Here is a 16,112-nt window from a genome sequence, read left to right as displayed (position 1 = left end):
ACCTGCGCTGTTGGCTGGCGTCGCTCCACATCATGAACTAGTTGTCCAGCCAACTGAGCTAACAAACCCCCTAACTGTAAGACCACAGTCCGTGGAGTATACAGGAGCATCATTTGTTAAAGGCGATGAAATATGTTGCGGCCAGCCAGAGGCTTGTCTTGGGGAACCATCTGGAGACACGTCTCCAAAGCTTATCTCTGTGATAGATTGCACTTAACTTCATCATGACTGTGGGGAAATACCATGCTGTGAGCAAGGGGTTAAACTCAGGATGTCGATTAGTGCCACTTTGCGCAATTAGTGCTGCCTGAATGCACATCCTTGCTTTAATTTGGTGATTCCTACAAATGTCACTGAGGGACCACTAACATCTGTCAGCTGCGCTTGTCTGTTCATGTGACAATGCACAGTTCAGTAAGGTGACCATTTAATTGGCCCTCCCAGTGCAATCAGTTGGCATCCAAGGCACCTGCAGAGCCCCGAGCCACAGGGTTTTGTTCTCATTATTGTTATGGGCCAGGGTTTAGAGAACCCCAAAGTGTATCATGGAGTTCACCTGACCCACAACTTTTAATAGATTGTGGTTATGGGGAGCACACGGGCCTACTCTGTAAGTGAGATGCAACAGAGATCTACAGTACTTTTTGGACAAGAAGGTCTCTGCACGATCCATCCATTTCTCTACGCCTCTTCATTTATCTTTAAAGTCTGATACTTTAGTTCAATCTGATCACAGAGTCCCTTGTAATTCTCCAACACAGAAGCATTCGTTAATACAGCTTTCAGGCAGTCAAATGCCTGTTGACACTCCGCTGTTCACTTAAATTTGTTCCGCTTGTTTAGCAAGTCCGTCAGTGGAGCAACCACACTGCTAAAGTTCGGCACAAACGTCCTGTAGAATCCACTCATGCCAACAAATCACATTATTTCCCTTTGTGTCGAGGGTATTGGAAACTCCCCAGTAACTTTTGTTTTCACATCCCGTGGGACCATTCGACCCTGTCCGATTGTATAGCCAAGGAAAGTGACTTGGGCTTTTCCAAATTCAATTTTGGTTAGGTTTACCACCAAACCCGCCTCGTGAAGTCGATCGAATAACTCCATCAGATGTTTGACCAGATGACCAGATCGTCGATCAATACCACACAATTGGGTAATCCTGAAACGACTTTGTTAGTTAACCGTTAAAATGTGGCTGGGGGCATTTTTCATGCCAAATGGCACAACTTTGAATTGGTATATACCATCTGTCGTCAAAAAAGCTGAAATCTCCTTCACCCTTTCGGATAAAGGTACCTGCCAGTAACCTTTAAATAAATCCAGTTTGGAAATAAAAGCTGATTGTCCCACTTTCTCAATGCAATCCTCCAAACGTGGGATAGGATAAGAGTCCATTCTTGTAATTGCATTAAACTTTCTATAGTCCACACACAACCGTTGGGTACCATCTGGTTTAGATACCATCACTATGGGTGATCTCCATTGGCTGCAACCCACTTCAATAATGCCATTTTTAAGCATACTCTCAATCTCTTTGTTAACCTGTGTCAATTTTAAAGGGTTAAGTCTATATGGTTGTTGTTTAATTGGAACAACATTTCCACATCTACATCATGTATCACCATTTTCGTGCTTCCTAACTTATCTCCACAAACTTGCCCATGTGATATCAATAACTCTTTCAGGTCAGATTGTTTTTCCTCTGCAAGGTAACTCAACAATTTATCCCAACTTTTAAGAACATCCTCATTTTCCAATTTAATTTGAGGTATGTCAAATTCCATGACATCTGAATTTGGTTTGTCATTTTGAGTTAGAATTATTAAAACCTCTTCCTTTTGCTCTCCTTCCCTTTCAAAGTACCTTTTAAGCATAATCGCATGACACACAAAGGTGAGTTTTCCTTTTATCTGGTGTTTTTATGACATAATTCACCTCACTTAATTTCCTTTCATTCTGATAAGGTCCACAAAACCTTGCTACCACGGGTAACAATACTAAAACTTTATCTCCACTGGCAAAACTACAAACCTTTGCTCTCTTGTCTGCGACCTTTCATCACATTTTGTGCAACTTTTAAATGTTGTCTAGCCAATTCCCCCACTCTATTTAATCGTTCCCTAAAATTTGACACGCAATCTAATAATGTAAGTTCTGATTTCTCACTCACCAATTTTTCCTTAATCAATTTAAGTGGTCCTCTTACCTCATGACCAAAAATGAGTTCAAAAGGACTGATTTGGTTGACTCATTAGGTACATCCCTAATTGCAAACAGTACAAATGGAATTCCTTTATCCCAATCCTCTGGATAATCTTGACAATAATCTTTGGGCAACATGGTAGCATAGTGGTTAGCACAGTTGCTTCACAGCTCCAGGGTCCCAGGTTCAATTCCCGGCTTGGGTCACTGTCTGTGCGGAGACTGCACGTTCTCCCTGTGTGTGTGTGTGTGTGGATTTCCTCTGGGTGCACCGGTTTCCTTCCACAGTCCAAAGATGTGTGGGTTGGGTGGATTGGCCATGCTAAATTGCCCTTCATGTCCAAAAAAGGTTAAATGGGATTACTGGGTTATGGGGATAGGATGGAGGTGTGGGCTTAGGCAAGTTGCTCTTTCCATGGGCCAGTGCAGACTCGATGGGCCAAATGGCCTTCTTCAGCACTGTAAATTCTATGAATAAGTCCTCAACATTGTCTTTAGTGTGTGATGTCAACTTTCTAATGCTCCCTGCGATTTTGGATGGTACGCAGTTGATTTAAATTGTTTTATTCCTCAGCTATCCATAACTTCTTTGAATAACCTTGAGGTAAAATTTGATCCTTGATCCGATTCTATTTCTGTGGGCAGTCCATATCTAGTAGAGAATTTAAGTAACTCCTCCACAATTTTTCGACTGTAATATTACGTACTGGAATGGCCTCTGGAAACCTAGTAGACGCATCCATTATAGTCAAAAGATATTGATTGCCACTTTTTGTTTTAGGAAGCGGTCCTATGCAATCAATTAGGACCCTTGTAAAAGGTTCCTCAAATGCTAGAATGGGTATTAATGGCGATGGTTTTATCACTGCTTGAAGTTTCCCTATCACTTGACATGTGTGACAGGATTGACAAAATTTAACTACATCTTTATGTAGTCCAGGCCAATAAAATGTTTTTGGATTTTAGCTTTAGTTTTCCTTACTCCCAAGTGACCTCCCATTGGCACCTCATGTGCTACTCACAACACCTCCTTTCTATACCCTACCTGCAATACCACGTGATTAACTTCTGCCCACTTTACATCTGCCTGCATATGTGAAGGTCTCTATTTCTCAATTTTCTCATCAAGACATCATTTTTATGGTAACAACACTCCGGTATACACTCAAATTCTTCTTCCGTATATGCTTTCTGATACATCCGTTTTATTTCTATATTTTTCTGTTGTAACTCCGCCAATTTTCTTGAACTAAAAATATCTGCCTGATCCTCCACCTGTTCTTGTTCTTTTTCAACCATCTGATCAAAAATCGTTTCTGATAATTGCCCTTCGACTTTATCTTCACTGTTTGATTTCTCCTCTTGTTTTAACCTGTGACTTTGCGACCTTGTTACCACACAATCCAGAAAATCCCAGGATGTTCATCCTTCAACACTTCAGTTGTCTGATTTTCCACTGGCTTATCAACCACAGTAGGCATCACTCCCACCTGTGATCCAGCTATATCATTACCCAAGATAAACTATATTCCTGGACAAGATAGTTTCTCTATTACTCCTACTACCACTTCACCACTCTTCACTGGACTTTCCAACCTTATCTTGTATAATGGAACACTACTCTTCTCACCCTGAATTCCACATATTACCACATTTTCTGACAATATTCATCACAAACTACATAACTCCTCTACTCTTACCATTAGAGATTGACTAGCTCCCGCACCTCTTAAAATTGTGACTTCTTTACCTGCTCCTTCTGGCACACATGAGTAAACTTTACCTACACAAGTAAATTCTTTAAAGAGATCTGGCACCTCCTTATCAATCACCTTTTGCTCAGGCTGTATAATCGTTTGCACTTGCTTTGCTTCACTTGGGCTTTTCTTTACCACTTTAACAAATCTCACTGTCTTATCCTGTTTTACCACATCAGCCTTGCCAGTGCTTTTCTTCAACTACCAACACTGTGACTTTTCATGGCCTAGTTTATTACAGTGAAAAGATTTGAAACGTTTCATGTCTCTTCCACCCTCCTGGATTTCTTTTTTAATCTGAGGTACACTCTCCTTATTATCTCCCATCAGATCTCCTTTACCTCTACCACTTGAGTATTTCTCATGCCCCCAGTTTCTAACCCACACAGGCTTCAACTGATGTTGGAAACCAAGTTTTGATTTATGAACTAATTCATAATCATCTGCCATTTCTGCTGCTGATCTCACAGTTTTAATCCTCTGCTCTTCCACATGAGTTCTCATTACATCAGAAATTGAATTTTTAAACTCTTCCAAAAGTATAATTTCTCTGAGAGCTTCATACGTTTGGTCAATTTACAAAGCTCTTATCCACCTATAAAAATTACTCTGTTGATCCTCACAAACGCCATGTATGTTTGACCAGGTTGTTTCCTTCAATTTCTAAACCTTTGTAGGCTTCAGGCACTAGCTCATATGCACCCAAGATGGAATTTTTGACCTCCTGATAGGTCCCAGATACTTCCTCTGGTAGTGATGCAAACACTTCACTCGCCCTACCTACCAGCTTTCTTTGAATCAGTAATACCCACATGTCCGGTGGCCATTTCATTTGTTTAGCCACCTTCTCAAATGAAATGAAACAGGCTTCTATCTCCTTCTCATCAAATGTTGGCAATGCTTGGACATATTTAAATAGATCTCCACAAAGCTTTTGACTATGATGCTCTTTCTCACTATCCTCTTCACTATACTCCAACTTTACGTTTCCCTTTACGTCTGCGAATTTTAACTGACTGCCATGTTTCATGGCCATTTTCTGAAGTTCAAACTCCCTATCTTTTTCACTTTCCTCTCTCTTTTTTTCTTTTCCCCTGAACTGCACTGCTCTCTTTCTTTTTGTTCTGCTAGGGCTATTCTTTCTTTGTTTCTTTCTTCTCTCTCCTTTTCTTTTTCCTCTCTCTCTTTTTCTTTTTCCTTGATCTGTATCTCCCTTTCTCGTTCTTTTTCTCTCATTGCGTATTCACGCTGCTTTAATTCTTTTTCACGTTCAAGTTGCTTGATTTATAACTGAATTTTTGCCATTTCTAATGAGGCAGACTGTATCTCAGGCAATTTTAAATGCAGCTAGCACCTTCAGTACCTCTTCTTTTCGCATTTTGTCAGGTAATGTTAACCGCAATGTTTTTTGCCAAATCAAAAAGCCTGCTTTAGTCTCTGTTCGTAAGGTACTGTGTGTGACCGTCTCCACCGCCAAAAACTTCTGAGCCTCTGAAAGAGCCATTGTCCACAAATACTCTCTATTTAAACTGGAATACCACTCCTGAAACGCACCCACAATATGCTTACCCCTCACTGTCTTTAAGTTTACATAGATTTTACATAGAATTTACAGTGCAGAAGGAGGCCATTCAGCCCATCGAGTCTGCACCAGCTCTTGGAGAGAGCACCCTACCCAAGGTCAACACCTCCACCCTATCCCCATAACCCAGTAACCCCACCCATCACTAAGGGCAATTTTGGACACTAAGGGCAATTTATCATGGCCAATCCACCTAACCTGCACATCTTTGGACTGTGGGAGGAAACCGGAGCACCCAGAGGAAACCCACGCACACACGGGGAGGATGTGCAGACTCCGCACAGACAGTGACCCAAGCCGGAATGGAACCTGGGACCCTGGAGCTGTGAAACGATTGGGCTATCCACAATGCTACCGTGCGTAAGTTCACTTAGCCAATCCAATAGATAGATTTTTATCCCGGATGAGCCCCCAATTTGGTATGGGCCAGGGTTTAGAGAACCACAAAGTTTATCATGGAGTTCACCTGACCCACAACATTTAATAGATTGTGGTTATGGGGCGCACACGGGCCTACTCTGCAGGTGTGATGCAACAGAGATCTACAATACTTTTAAATTATAACAATGTATATTTATGAAACCAGTTAACACTTTATAAACCCACAGTAAACATCTTAACAACTATCAACACCAATAAATCCCCCAAAGAATACAGTACTCTATAAGTAACTCTTAATCTTTCCTTGCAACATCCATAAGACAAACGAACCCCATTTACAGAAGGACAGCATGTTTAAATTCTCTACTGAGAGAAGTTACCACTTTGAAATCACCAAATGAACATTCTTTAGCTTACAGGGATTCATGCACATCTTGCTGTGACTGCAGCTTCTCCAAATTTAAAACGAAATTAAAAACACACCCTGTAGCAGACAATCCAAAGCGAAAGTAAAAGCAGACAGACAGCCCAGCTCCACCCACACTCTGACATCACTGATAAACACCCATTTCTTAAAGGTACATCCACTACAGCTATTATATAAACACTCATTTCTTAAAGGTACTCTCACATGGCATTAGATACTTGCTGTGGGATACTTGCGGCAGGAATGAAGATGATGGTGATCTCTCACTGCCGGACAAGCTGAGACCATCCCTGTGCAAGTATGGAAACCACTCCCCTCTTCATTGCAGAAAAAGTGAATAGGCCTCTCACCCTCCCCCCCCCCCCCCCCCCCCCCCACCCCCCCCAACCCCCGTGTTCCTTGATCTCATTGTTCTCGTGGTGCATATCCATTAGTTAACCCATGGACAATCTGAGGTGAAGGTGCCGATGCCCCATGTCCGCCTCGGCCCTCAAAATTGTTAGGCCACTTGCTTTGCTAAACATGTACCCCCATACACATCCTGGCAATCCCCTCAAGCTCTCGTCCTTCAACATTTGAAATTGCCACAGGTCACTTCCTGAGACAGGAAGTCCTGTCTCAGAAAGCAACTGACGAATCAGCGGCCTGTAGCCCTCCAGTACCAGCAGCGCCCCTTGGAGTGGTGGCCACTGATAGTAATGAACTTGCGGTTTGAGGAGGCAAGCTGCACTGGATCTAGAATTGTAGGTGAGCCTGGGGGACTCGCTGGGGCAATGCTGGCAAGCCCCAGTTAGGGAGGGTATTGAGGTTGGGGTAGTGACAGGAGACCGGGGAAGGTAAACCTGGGGTGTGGGTACCATGTTGGGGATTGGTAACACTTTAGGATATCCTCCAAGGGTCCAAGGGGCCTGTTAATGAAGGACAGCACCCAGCCCTCACAGCTAGCTGTTCGACATTTTCAACGAGCTGTTCGACATTGGCGCCTCTCACCACTGTTTAAATACTGGCCGTGGTGGCATGAGGCCCTTAACTGGGCATCTATTGTCCACTTAAGGGCCTCAATTAGCTTGCAGGCAGACAGGTTGCCTGACCCCACCCTACCAGCGCGACAATTGCAATCGGGGTAGGGGCGGATGGAGAGGTGGTAGACAGGTCGCACACATGATTTTGTTTGCCCTTCTACCTTCAAACCCAGTGATGGGGGGAGTTTATCTGGTCCCATAATCAGGTTTGCACATTGTCTATAGAAGGAGAGGACTTGATGGGATGAATAACCTCATATTATTCTCATTCATTCATATTATTCTGACATATATCCTCCAGTTATGTTCTCTGAATCATATGCAGGCTCCGCCTGCATCGTGCCAGCCAGCAAGTGCCAAAATTTCCAGAAAGCATGGATGCATTCCCACCGGGAATCAGTTGCAGATCACAAGTAGACGACAAGGAGCCAGACACACCCTATAAACCACCAGAGGCTCAGAAAAAGGGATCAGATGCCTGCTTATTATAGACTGCCGGGAATCAGAAACAGACTGTCAATAATTCGATGTCTTTCCCTGGAATGTTAAGTAGGGTTTCCAGAAAACTAAAATAAAATTGTACGATAATTGTATCTCCTTAGCTCTCAACCAAAGTGCAGGTGGCAGCTGCACCACAAAAATAGGAAACGATTGAAAAAGCTGTCCTTTCGGTGAATAACCCTGTTGTGGCGTCGCATTCCGCCATTTCAGAGCGGGGCCATCAGATCCCAAAACTAACGAAAGTCAGCTATTTGGTAAATGGATAAGAGCTGATTAATGTTCAGCCATTTCTTGCTGTGCACTTTAAAACAATGAAAGATGTGTTATGCTTCCTTGGAAATGCAATAAAATGGACACTGCGTTCAAGTGTCTTCAGGTGCCATAAAATGGCCGTCGAGTTACACATGCAATAAGATGAAAGAGGTGCTGCACTGGCATGAGGTAAACAGGGCATTGTTCTGCAAAGTCATAAAAATGGTAATCTCCACTCAAGATACACACTGCAATAACTGTAAGCTTCACAAACATAATCCTTGTGTTTGTTTTGGCTTTATGGAGATTCTATTAAGTGAGTACAGTGTGACCTCCAACACAGACCAATATCAGGTAGATAAAAAGTCAATAAAACTTCTGCCCCCGCGCTTTTGACCGCAATGAAGAACACTCTTGCTGTGGCTCCCATCAGGAGAGGTTTCAGGGCGGTATTCATCAATAATCACACCCTTAGCGAACCAAGAAATCTCTGCTGAGAAAGGCATCCTCGAAGCTGCTAATCTGTTTTCTTTCTCAAGCGCCAATTTGTTTCCTTTACTGGGTGAGGGATATCTTTTGGTCATTAATGATTTAAACTTCAACATGCACTGACTTAAATCCCCTCATATCTGAAAATTAAAAGATAATTGCAACAGTTAAACTGCTGCAGTGTAAATAAAAACCACAAAGATGGTTAAAATGCATGTTTATAAAGATAATTTTGTTTGGTTTGAATTAAAAGAGATTCACTTTTACAAATAGCATAGGCCACTGACATGGAGGCTGTGACATAATTGGAACGGTTCAGTATGGTCACCATGCTCCCTGGCAAATGTAATGTACACTTGAACAAGATGGTTTATTTGACTTATGTCTGTTCACTCTCTCTGGATCAAAAGCTATTCCATTCACTTATCACAATGCTGCCAGACTGCAGGGGTATCTTGTTAAACTATCTTCATGTTGTCAGTGGAAACTAATCTCGAGAAGAAAAAGAACTCATCTGGAGAACATAAATATTATTAGCTTTAATCCTTTTTAGATTTGTCCGATTAGACGTTTCGAATATTAGTTAACAAAAGCTGTCCCTGTCAGTGAAATAAAATGGCAGCTTCCACGTTTTCCCTCTACTGAGCTGCCCTGGTGCTCTTTCTCTGAATAGGTCTAGTCTGGGGTTGGTCAATAAAAGTATTGACCCAGTTTATGATTTATTTTCAGAGTTACAGCAGCTCCAGGGGGATTATCTCTATCAGTAAAGGCTATGATATTTTACTTGCAGTCAATTGAGATTTTGCCTCTTGCCTTAAACACTACTGGAATTTGGGGGGAAAAAGCAGTTAAAGCGACCGATTCACAAATGGGAGAGAGAAAACAATCTGGGTTGCATCATGAGTCTAAAGACTGTCCATTCATCTTCTTGGATCTGGGATTAACTCCAGCTCAAAGTGATTGGATCATATTCCTGCTGCCTGAAATCATCTTAATTAAATCCAAACCAGCTAGTTTCATCTCCTCTTGGGCAAGTGTCCAACATGGAATCAGAACCACCCATATCAGCACAAAATGTTGCTAATTTGGCTGCTCCACATGAGAAAGCAATAAGGATGGCTGGTGTGAGGATTCGTAGGAGAGGCTTTGCCGAGGTTGTCAGAAACTGCCTTAACTTGATCCAGATCAACAATGCAGCAATGACAGAACAGCAGAGGGCAAAACTGTCAATGGTTTGCAAGATTGTAAATGCCCTCACTCTGACTCAATCCCCTGGAAAGAACGGGTGTGCACCATGCTGGTATATGCGTATGCATGAGTTATCATGGGCATGATTTGACAGGACAAAAACAGAGTCCTGTTTTGGGCACGTTTAGCAGGGTGTTTCTCGGTGGCCTGGGGCGCCAAGAATGACACCGCTGTTTAACGGGTCTTTGCCATTTTATTTGGCCGTGGCGCGGAATGTCCTCCTTGTGGTGATATGCATCACTGTAAATACACAAGGGGTTAATGCAAATACACTAAGTCTAAATAAACACTAGAGGGAGCACCAGAGACATCATGACACACAGACATTCAACCAATAGGTCAGTAAGATAGGACACGACCAATGGGCAGTCAAGACACAGCCAGAGGTGACACTACCACAAGGGGGCTACCCATATAAAAGGACAGGGCACACAAGCTCTTTCTCTTTCCATATGCGCCACTCAGAGAGACAGGGGCAGATCAGAGCATCACACCCACCACATGGATTAGAGCAGACTGGTTAGTTAGACTGAGTTACTATAGCAAACATCATCAGGAGAGTCGAACTCAAGTCGGTTAATTGTTAACTGTTCAATAAATGTGTTAAACCTATCTCCAAGTCTGAATCTTCCTTTGTCAGAGGACAGCATCAAGGAAGCAGCTTATGCTACATGAAGAAGTATAACACAACACTCCTGAGGCCGGACTTACCTCACTGAGCTCGTCAGTGCAGGAATACTATTCGCAGACCGGGGCGCCATTTTTAAATGCCGTCCTGATCTTTCAATCCCCCCTCAGCCACCCCACCGCAGCTTCCGGATCACCCACTGCACCCAACGTACCTCTTAGGGAATCCTCGAGCCCCTCCTCATCCTACCTCTGAAGGGCAAGGCACCCCGGGTTCAATTCCTGGCACTGGTAACCTGGTACCTGGGTAGCTTGGCACTTCCAGCCTGCCACCCTGTCAGTGCCCCTGCCAGCCTGTGTGTAATGAGGCTGTTAATTCCCGGCCATGAAGAAGCTGTAAGGTTGCCTGAAGGTGGCGCATGAAGAAGCAGTAAGGTGGAGAGGTTATACTTTGCAACATACACATGGACAGCAGTTGCTGGTATTTATTGTGTTTTTTTGCCATTTTCAGCTCCACTAGACTTATTGGCACCTCCCTTTGGCTTAATTGCAACATGCCTCTGTATTTGCTTAAGACCCGTAACCGCTAACTTTTTCCAGTTCTGATGAAAGGTCAGCGACCTGAAAAATGCTAACTCAGTATCTCTCTCCACAGATGCTGTCCGACCCACTGAGTGTTTCCAGCATTTCCTGTTTTTATTTCTGATTTCCAAAACCAGGAGAGTTTTGTACTGTTGGATAGTTACCAGATTCCTTAAAGTTAGATGTCTTTCTGATTGTTTCCAGGTACAGCAAGTGTAGTGGTCAGCATTCAGTCTGTCTGCCACCTCCTGGCAGTCATGGTGCATTGCTGCTCTCGGGGAAGGTTACCATGGAGTGGCAATCAGGACAAACCTTCACACCTAATCCTCGTGCAACATCCTGCCAACTTTGCCAGTCATCAAACATGTGAATTTTTAAAATGTCCTTTGGTAAATAGGGCAGCATTATGAATCTGATTAGAGAGTTTGGGAGCTGTTTCATCCTTATTGCAAAATTCAGAATATACTACTTAACATTTAAAAATAATGGGCTGGATTCTCCGATTCTGGGGCTATGTCCCCACCATGGCATTTCAACGGTGGCATTTTGCGGTAGAACAAATGGTGCAAAATGGCCACCGATTCCCCGTTTTTCTGGGGGCTAGCAGGACAGCAGGGTCGAGAACCCGGCATTAGCTGCCAAATAGGCCTGGGAATTGCCGGTTCCCTGCACGCAGCCCGCGGATTTGGCCCGCAAAATAGTGCCCCCCCCTTTGGCCGGCCCGCGCACTCCGGACCATCCCACCACAGTGCCCCAGCCCCAAATAATGTCCACCCTGCCCGCGGAGCGGCCCTTCCCCATTGTGGGGGCGCTAGATTGAGTCCGCAGCCACCGCGCTGAGTTCGCGACGGGTAAGACCACACGCGACCAACGCATTCGGGAATTCAGGCGGTCGGGATGGAGCCTTGGAGGCAGGCCTCAGGGAATGTCCTGAGGCCGTCGATACATGCCACGCTTTGGAGGGGGCGGAGCATCGCGAAAGCGGCGCCGTCCCCGATTTGGTCAGGCACTCGGATTCTCCGGCGGTTCGCTGAACGCGATTTCAGCGACTGGAGAATCCAGCCCAATATCTTTATTCAAATCAGGGCACACACAACAAACAAACAATCATTCAATAAGTAAATACAATCCCCCTAATTTAACACTTTTTCCCTTTTTCTCCCTAACATCCACTCCCCCCTACTATCTCCCTCCCACCTCCCCCTCCCCCTCCCTCCCCTAGCCACTGGCAACAAACAGATCCATCAACGACGAGAACAGCCTGCACCTCGTCCAGAATCCCCCACCTGTGTCCGAAGGGCAAACTTTATCTTCTCCAGTTTAAGGAATTCCACAACATCCCCAACCATGTTGACACCTTCATCAGGCGGCTATGTTACCTGACCAGTGCTGAAGAGGACCTTGCAGTGGAAGAGGATGGATCCAGTGGTCATGGTCCATGGAGGTACCAATGACATAGATAAGACTAGGAAAGAGTCATCCATAGTTGTCCGCAATTCTTGTATCCCCCAATTCATTTGGCAAGTTATAATCTGGCAGTCGAGGGGGGAGGGCACTTCCTTCCTCATGGAATCTCTCAACTGTGGATATCTAAAATCTGCTCACCCACCACTCTTCCACCCCTTGGCAAGTTGTATTTCTCTCGCAACTCTTCAAAGCTCGCAAACTAACCTTCTAAGAGCAAGCCCCCCCCCCCCCCCCCCCCCCCCCCACTGACAGCCTGGGTCTCTCACCGTCTCACCTGTCGGGAACTCGGTGTGGCGGCAGCAGACTCATTCCAACGGCGCCACAGTTGGGGGAGGGCCTATCCGTGGGCACAGGGGGCCATTATTCGGGGCTGGCAGCACTGTGGTGGGTGGCAGTGGTTCAGGGCACGCGAGCCAGATGAATGGGGGGACTATTTGCGGGCCGGGTCCACGGGCTGTTGCAGGCCGCAGGCATGCACATGCGTGGCCATGGACCTGGCAATCCTCCGGGGCATATCGCCAGCTAGAGCTGGGTGCTCTACGCTGCCGTCTTGCAAGACCCCAGCAAAATGGGGAATCAATGGCCATTTTGCGCCAGTTTTTCTGGCGTAAAACACCAACGTTCCCACGCCGGGGTGGGGACATAGCCCCAGAACCAGAGAATCCAACCCATAGTATACAGAACACGCTCCTTTATTGGCTGAAGTTTAGAGTGTAAGAGTTTAAGAGTAGGAATGGTATTAAACTATTGCTTAACTGCAGCTCACGTACTGCATACACTGCATTACAGGAAGGATATAATCACATTGGAGAGGGTACAGGAGGGTTTTAGAAGGGTGTTGCCAGGAGGAATTTTAACCATGAGGAAAGGTTGAAAAGCAAGTGTTGTTTTCTCAGGAATAGAGGAGGTGAGGGAGAGAGGAGATTTAATAGAGATGCATAAGATTATAAGGGGCCGAGAGAGAATGGATAGAAAGGAAAGGATTTTTTCCCTTTAGCAATGAGGTCAATCAGCAGGGAGCATAGATTTCAAGAAATTTGTGGAAGGAATTTGAGGGAATTTGAAAAAGTAATATTTTCCTGCAGAGGGTGTTGGTGAAATGGAATTCAGGTGAATAGATGGTCAAGGCAGAAATCATCATTGCAGGGTTATGGTATAACCTACAGGAGTATTGCCCAAGAACTGGAAGGTGACATTAGATGACAAATAAATGCTTATCTGGAAATGTGGCTTCTCTGGGTGTGTTGATTTTGAAAATTGGATCCATGTTGCCTGGAAACAATGTACTTCAGAATTATTATACTTTTATTGAAGGTAAAAAGTCCATCAGAGGCAGAAAAGAGCACCCGACACCAGACTGTACCCGACTGAGACATAGATTGAGTGAGGAACTGGGAATTTGGTTATGTGGGAATTCGGGGCAGGGCAGAAAAGAGGTGTTCCTTTTTCTACTTTTTTTCAGCTTCCAGTGGTTGGTGAACTACCTTTCTTGTGAAAGGATTTGAGGCTTAGGCAGCGATGGTTCATGATTGCTGAGCTGGAGTCTGAATTGTCAATAGTATGGGACATCAGGGAGGGTAAGATTTACCTGGACACTTTATTCCAGGAAACAGCCCCTCCCCCCTCCCCCACCCCCACCACGCCTCCCCCCCCCAGGTTAGGCAGAACCAGGATGATCGGTGATCAGGGATGTGATTGTGAGTCAGGCAGGTACCAGCATGTAGTGATAGTGGAACCTCAGCTCCTGACCTTGTCCAACAGATATGATCCAGTGGTCATGATCCATGTAGGTACCAATGACATAGATAAGACTAGGAAAGAGTTTCCGTATAGGAAGTATGAGCATTCCATTCTAAATTACACCAAGAACGTTGTGGATAATAATGTCCGGATTATTGTCTGATCCAGGAGCAGATTGTTTTAGGGTAAATGAGATTAGAGAGATGAATGCGTGACTTAAAGACTGCTGTGGGAGAAATGGGTTTTGATTTCTGGGGCAGTGACACCAGCTCTGAGGAAAGTGGGAGCTTTACCACTGGGATAGTCTACAGCTGAAGCATCCTCATCACTCACTTTGAAGTTCTCTTCCGTTCAGTTTATGATTCTGGAGAATCATGGAGCCAGACAAGTTGGCAATTCTTTTGATTGCGATCGACCGGCAGCAGCGATAGCAATGTCGCACTACCCGTGGTCAGGTACAGTGCCCTGCAGAGGAGGGGAGGTACGGCTATTGCTCTTCCAGGAGTAGGGCCACAGATAGCGCAGTCTCGGAGGAGACACTACTGCTTATCGGTATTCCGGCATCGAACTTCCTACCTCCAAATGTCAGAGTCCAGTGCCGGAGAAGACTGCATCTGTCCTGGGGGAAATGTGCTATTTGTGAAGACCCACATGTAAACCAACTTGGACCAGGACCAGTTGAGCCAGGACGGAACACCATATCTCCTCAGATGAGGAGGATGTCAAGCTTGGTGGTGAGGGTCAACCACAGAGGAGAAGAAGAAGAACCTCGGCTGATAGCCAGGGCCCGCATGGGGTGCAGGGCTAGGGACGCCTTCATTGACTCTTGGTTTGGTGATGTCCAGGAGTAGGGTGTTAGGACGTCTCCAACCATGGAGCCTGCCATCCACTCACTTTGGAGGTGCCTGCGGGAGGTCATCGTGATAGTCGCTACATTCATGGGCAAGGCTCCAAAGCAATTGCCTGGAGGAGAATGATGATGACTTGCAGTGAAGACAGAGCGATACTCCTCTCATCCTGAGCGATATGTCTGACTGTTGCCTGGGAGAGAGCTGAACATGTCCTGCCACTGAACGGGCTTATCATGGAGCGCAGAGACACAAGATGACAAATCTCAGCTATAACTGCCTCCTCCCAGGTCAAGCGTGTTGCTGCAGGGATGAAGCTCTGAGTGTGCGCATAACGCCCAGAAATGGCAGCGTGGAGGATCTGTAAGGGTGATGTTTCATACATGAGTGATATTACAATGGTGCTCAGTTCACCAATGCCGGCTGGGTTCTTACTCTTCCTCACCCTTCTGCTGCAACCTAGGTGTATCCCCAGGACCATCCGCTGAGGTTGGGCCCACTGCATTCCACACCCTATTGCCTGAGATGATCTCGGGGGTGGGGGCCTGGGCGTTTTGGGCTTCCTGGTTATGGAGTGCTGGCTTCCACGGTGTGCTGGGCTGCAGTAATGTCACTCACAGGGAGGGGGTGACAGATGGGTTGAAGACCCTTAGGGTCTCCTGGGTGGAAGGCCTTGGGATGGGCCCCAGCCGATCCATTTCCCTTTGGGTGCACAGAGACCCCTGGGCTTTTCCATGGGATAGAGGGGCAGCTCAAATGAGATCCAGAATTCCTGCCTTCCTCTGGCGCTGACACTTGTGAATTCCCACCAGTGCCTGCCCTGTGCCATGGAGCTCATGCCCTCAGCCCTGGAGGTCATGACCTGAAGCATGGAGCAGACATCACCCGCCATGGATCGCATGACCTGCACCAAGATCTCCACTGCGGATGCCACCCTCAGAGTGTTGACTTCATTGCGTTGGAGTGACAGCACCATCTCCTCGGACA

This window comes from Scyliorhinus canicula, chromosome 16 (assembly GCF_902713615.1).
Source record: "Scyliorhinus canicula chromosome 16, sScyCan1.1, whole genome shotgun sequence".
NCBI classification, from domain to species: Eukaryota; Metazoa; Chordata; class Chondrichthyes; order Carcharhiniformes; family Scyliorhinidae; genus Scyliorhinus; species Scyliorhinus canicula.
Note: the sequence above shows the minus strand (reverse complement) of the source record.